The sequence below is a fragment of the Fukomys damarensis genome, unplaced genomic scaffold, assembly GCF_012274545.1.
Source record: "Fukomys damarensis isolate Sample0158 unplaced genomic scaffold, DMR_v1.0_HiC HiC_scaffold_17, whole genome shotgun sequence".
NCBI classification, from domain to species: domain Eukaryota; kingdom Metazoa; phylum Chordata; class Mammalia; order Rodentia; family Bathyergidae; genus Fukomys; species Fukomys damarensis.
In genome coordinates this window covers 45,103,244-45,109,085 of record NW_022900929.1, presented here as the reverse complement: position 1 = coordinate 45,109,085, position 5,842 = coordinate 45,103,244, and the positions used below count along the sequence as shown (strand labels likewise).

General features: G+C 41.3%; 1 protein-coding gene across 2 annotated transcripts in view; it reads left to right on the top strand.

The window, feature by feature from the left end:
* LOC109118489 (olfactory receptor 5AU1) overlaps window positions 1-5,842 on the top strand; it is a 14,355-nt gene that overhangs the window by 7,083 nt on the left and 1,430 nt on the right. Inside the window, exons 2-4 of one of the 2 annotated variants that reach the window (XM_033765061.1) lie at window positions 4,122-4,335; window positions 4,950-5,044; window positions 5,129-5,331. The gene's annotated coding sequence lies outside the window, so the exon portion shown is untranslated. Of the gene's footprint in view, window positions 1-4,121; window positions 4,336-4,949; window positions 5,332-5,842 lie in introns of both variants that reach the window. The other variant, XM_033765060.1, reaches the window with a different exon arrangement.

Sequence of the window (5,842 nt, the reverse complement as noted above, 5' to 3'; positions counted from 1 at the left end):
TGAGAAAGAAGAGAGGCATCAGAAAAACTCTTTGAAGACACAATAGCTGGAACTTTCAAAACTTGATAAAAACAATAAATTCGAAGAGCCAATAAATTCAATGAATCACAAGCTCAACAAACGTGAAGAAAATGACACCAATATATACCACAAATTGTCCAAAACCATTAACAAAGAAAAGCTCTTAAAAACATTCAAAGGAAAATGATGTGCTAATAACAACAAACAAATAAGAGAAACAAAGACAGTGGCAGAATTTTCATGGGAAATGGTGGGAGAAAGCAGCCAGTGGGACACCTTTAACACAGCAAAGACAGAAACCTGCCCACCCAGACAAATAAACTGAACCTTAAACAAAGACATTTTCAGGCATTCAACAGTTGGAAGAATTCATCACCAGCAGAAGGCCACTATAAGAAATGTGAAAGTCATCTAGGTAGAAAGAAAATGGTTTGAGAGAGAAACTGGACCTGACAAAGGGACTGAAAGTACCAAATGCTAAAAACGTGGAAAAATATAAAAGACTCTTTACCTATTATTTAAAACTCTTTAAACTTAATTGTCTGCTTAAACAATATTTTAAAAATAATAACAGTGTATCATGGGGTTTATAATGTAAATAAAGATAAATGTATATCAATAACAGCAAACACGGTGGAAGCAGAGAAATTAAGGTGTTTGTTTGTTTGAGGCAAAAGTCTCACTGAGTTACCCAGGCTGGCCTTGAATGTGCAACTTTCCTGCCTCAACCTCCTAAATAGCTGGGATTACAGTTGCATGTCAACACATCTGGTGTAAACTTCTTAAACTATTCATGAAGCAATATAACATCACTTGAAGTTAGACTGACAAGGTATGGATGCATACTATAAACCCTAAATGAACTAGTAAAATAACCAAACAGAACTGTAGATGTCAAGTCAACAAAAAAACCTAACATGGAATCACAAAAAATACTCAAACCAAAAGAGAGAAACAGGAACGAAGAACAAATGCAACTGATAGAAAATAATTAACATGATGATAAAGTCGAATGTACAGGTATCGATATCACACTAAGTGTAAATGTTTTAACAAATCACTTAAAAGTCAGAGATTTTTTTTAATGAAATAAACTCAAGAGCCAATCATATGCTTCCCATAAGAAGTGCATTTTAAGTATAAGTACATAAATAAATTAAAAGTAGTGGGATTAAAAGAGATACCCTGGCAATATTAATCAAACCACCTTGACCTAACTGATGTTTATGGAGCATTCCACAACAAAGTAGGATATATGTTCTTTCCAAGGGGACATGGAACATGTAAGGTAGACCATATTATAGACCATAAAATAAGTCTCAATAAATCTGAAAGCATTGAAATCATGGGAAGTATGTTCTCTGACCATGTGATGTTGAATTAGAAATCAATAACAGGGGCCAGGGATTTAGCTCAGTGGTGCCACCGCCTGCCTCGCAAGTGCAAGGTCCTGAGTTTGATCCCTGGTACCAAAAAAAAAAAAAAAAAAAGGAAAGAAATCAATAACAGAAGCCAGGTGTGGTGACACACATCCATAATCCCAGAACTCTTGGAGGCTGAGATGAAAGGATTGCAAGTTTGAGCCCAGCCTGAGCAATTTAGCAAGATCCTGTCCCAAAATAAAAAATTTTAGAAAGGGCTGAGAATGTATTTGCTATGTAGTTCAGACTGGCCTTGAACTCACAGCAATCTTCGTGTCTCAGCCTCCCTAGCGCAGGGAGTATAGTGTGTGCCACCATGCCCGGCCAGATTTTACTATAATCTTGAAGGGCAGCTGTAATCTAGGTCACAAATGCACACTGGATACTGTCATAAAAGAAAGAAAAACTTTGTTTTCCAGGATAGAGTAAATACAGTTATTAATCACATGAGAGTTGAGAGTCAAGGTGAAATATCCCTTGAGACCAAGGATCAGCATGTTGTCAGGGATTTGGTGTGAATCCATTCTTCTCTTCCCAGTTTCCCAGTCACCTGATTTCTCAGAGGCAGGCACTCTGGGAAATGCTAACTTTGCAAACATTTTAATGGGTCTAATGGGACCAATTTTTCTCAATTCTTCACCTACCCTGTCAAATCTCACCAGTGAACACATTCTCCTTCCTAGTTGGGAGCCACTAGGCTTCCCTGGGGGAAGAGATGGCTCTGAGAGCACAATATCAGTCTTGAGGAGCACGGGGTGTGTGTGGACTGTCTCACTTCTCTTCCATGCGAGAGGTGAGAGTCAGTGACGGGCTCTGACCCCCAAGACTCCATCAGTTGACCCAGTGAGTCTGGCTCCATCTTTTTTGTTCTACTGAGGGATCGCATTCTGAGGCTCACAGCAACAGCTCTACAATCAAGTCCCGGATTCTGCTGGAATTAAACGGTTTGCTTAAGAATATCTCAAACAACTTTGAAGAGGAAATTCCTTGTTATTGTTACTTTTCAAAATTTCATCAGGTAGTATGCAGATGTCTGAAAATTGTTAACTAGTGAAGGGAAGAGACAACCATCCTACCTACAGGGCAATTTCCTAAGACAAAGAATTCTACCAAGTCAGGAAAGGGCATTTACATGTGGCTCAGGAAGATGATCTGCTTACTCTGGCAAATATCCCATGGTTTAGTGTTTCTCAGAGGATGGATGGTTCAGAGACCACCTCCTTCAAAACCACCGTAGGCTGATGCTCACTTATAGATCTATTAGATCAGTTGTCCTACAATGGAAAAATAGAATGTGTGCACACAGCAAGCTTCTCCAGTGAACCTTGGGCAAGAACCATGACGCGTGGTTGAAATATACAATGAATGTTTAAATTTTAAAAATTTATAGCTGGGCATGCTGACCCATGCCTGTAATCCCAGCACTCTAAGAGGCTGAGTTGAGAGGTCTGGAAGTTTGAGGCAAGTCAGGGCAACTTAGAAACTTGGTGACACCCCTCCCCCATCAAATAAATAGCAATAAATAAAAAGGGCTAAGGATGTAAATGTAAAGACCTAGGTTCAATCCCTAGTATTCCATTCTTAGAGAAAAGACACATTCCCATTAATTCCCTTTAAAATACCCCCCCACACACACACTTGAACACACTTGTTCCATTGTTCTTGCAACTTTCTGGAGCAGTTCTGAAAATCCTCTTTCACCAATGTCTTTATAAAATAAGATTAAAAAATGCAGTCAAGTGCCATCCAGGGAAAAGGCAGCCGCATTAAAAACTATGGTGTGTCCTCATCCACCTTATTCACTGGTCTGGCACAATGTGAGACTTATGGCCCTCTCCTGAAGGTACAGTGACCCTGAAAAGGAATGTTTCTCAACCGATTTAGGACACGGAGGCGGTTGTGACAGCACAAGCAAAGACTTGAAAGAAGACTTCTAGAAGTGATTCAGAAAGTGGGGAAAGGGATGGAACAAGTGTGTTCAGAGTGAGGGAGAATGTTTTGAGGGTGATTATTGGCAATGTGTTTCTTGCTGTAACACATTTTTAAAAATTTTAAGCATTCGCTCTATTTTTAATCATAGGTTGTATTACTTGGGATCTTTAAAGAAACTTAAAGACACTGAGTGTTTCCCCGCCTGCTGTGTTCTCACTGTGCTATCACAGGGAGAAGTCGAGCAATTAGGCATGAACCACGTACGCCTCTTGTCTGCTCTCCCATCATCCACCTGCCCCTGCCATTTGACCTCACACCCACATGCTTCGCTCTAATCTAGTTCCCTATGGTATGGCTATCTGGCTGGGTTTTTTTTTTTTTTTTTTTTTTTGGTACCGGGGATGGAACTCGGGTCCTCGCGCTTGCAAAGCAGGCCACCGAACCGCTGAGCTAAATCCCCGGCGCTGGTATGGCTGTCTTTATGGGGTTTTCTTCTACTTTTTATTCATAGGTACAAACTGCAGCCAACAGAAATAGCGGTGATTACAGCATCCCATGAAAACCCATCAATTCCTTCCTTAACTGTCTGCATTCTAAAGAACTTCGAATTTAATGCAGACTGGAAAAGACAAATGAGAGAGAAAAGGGGAAGAGAAGAGAAAGAGAGTAGATTTAAAGGGAACGATAAATGTGGAGCCTGAGCTGCTACCTCTTGCGTTACCCACCACCCTCCTCTCTCTATTCCAGCCCTTCATCCCGGTGGAGGCCTCCTGTCTCGTCTCCATCTTGAGCCAAAGACATATTCCCGCCTTCCTGTTTTTGTCCACTCTTTAATGAGAGAAATACTTGCAGAACCCTTACCTACACTGAAACCATCTATCGAGGAAAGAAGATATGCAGTCACGTCTCAAGACGTTCTACTCTACTCTCAAGGTTCCCTGTCCGCTTTCTAGAAGTTCCTGTAAGTTATTTCCACTCTGAGAGTTTCACTATCATTTCTCTGAAGTTCCAAAATTTGCCTTGAAGCTCAGTTGGCTTTTGACACTAATGTCACCAGTGACGTTTGCTAGACAAATCTAGTACCGCCCATCCTGGGCAATAGTGGGACTTACTATAAAGTAGCAGCTGGTGGATTAAGAACAGCGGAATGCTATATCACAGTGACATGAAATAAATCAAGAATGATGCCTAAGTAAATCATGTGCTAATAAATTTCTTTCTGACTATGAAAAAAAAACAAACAAACCCAGAATGATGCTACGTGTGCTCTAGCAGCTCTGTGTTCAGATATGCACTCATATTTAGCATCTCGGTTTTATTGGAATATGATAGATCTCTAGACATTACTAAAGCCTTTTTCCCCATCACCAGCCACAGTGTTCTATCAACAGAAAGAATGTCTCCGTTGCCTACACGGCAGCTTGATTTAGTTATCTGTGTGTCCAGAATCTTCTCCTGCTCGCAGAGTTTGATAATTCTGGAAATTCTGCCAGTAAGATTAGCCATAATCATTGCCCGTGACCCTCGTTCCTTCCTACGTCTTTCACAGGTATGTTATTTACTTTCTCTCCGCAGGGCAGGAAGAGGTGGCTCACTTCTGCCCCCCTCTGTCCTAGCCAGTCACACGTACTGACTTCAACAGCGCAAGAGGCCCAGCCCTGGACCCCAAGGTACTTCAGGGACGTGGGTGGCAGAGGAGACAATGAAGCCTCAGTCTAGAAGAGGGGCTGATCCTGTTCTGCTGGCCCCGACAGGCCCGAGTCCGGGGTACTTCTCTTCCGTGGGAATGGCTGGTGTCCTCCTGGAACATGAGCTGCAGGATAACATTTCTACTGGACTGGTGCTTCCCAACTCCCAGACCCAGGCTGCCTTTAACCGTCTGCAAATCTCATCTTTAGCTCTTACAGCAGTGCTTGGACAGTGCTCAGTTCTCAGGGGCGGTTTGATAGCTGAGTCGGTGAGTCAGGTCGGGCTCCTCTGAAGGCTTGCTGAGCACGTGTCTCTGTCTATACTATTTGGTGGTAGGATGCTTGCTAAATTGTGTTGCTGTGATTGCTTTGTCTCATTTATCAGGTTTGTTTGTGTATTAGGTCTGTCTTTCCCGTGGGAATAATCATAGCTAATGATCCCAGAGCTTCCTCAGTGTGCCAGACTTTGTTCAAATGCTTGACATGCACTAACTCAATGAATTTTTACAATAATTTTTAAGATACCCACTTTTATCTTTATTTTACACATGAGAAAACTGAAACTCAGAGAGGTGAAGTAACATTCCCAAGGTCACACAGATAGGTTGTGGTGAAGTCACAGCTTTGAAACCTGGCAGTTTGACATGACATCCTAATTTACATGAAATAGGCTATCTCTAGAATATAAACTGAGGTCAGACACTTAAATTTCTGTTAGGGAGAACACAAAGCTATGCATATAAAAAAATTGTGACATGTATACAAATATATATATATATA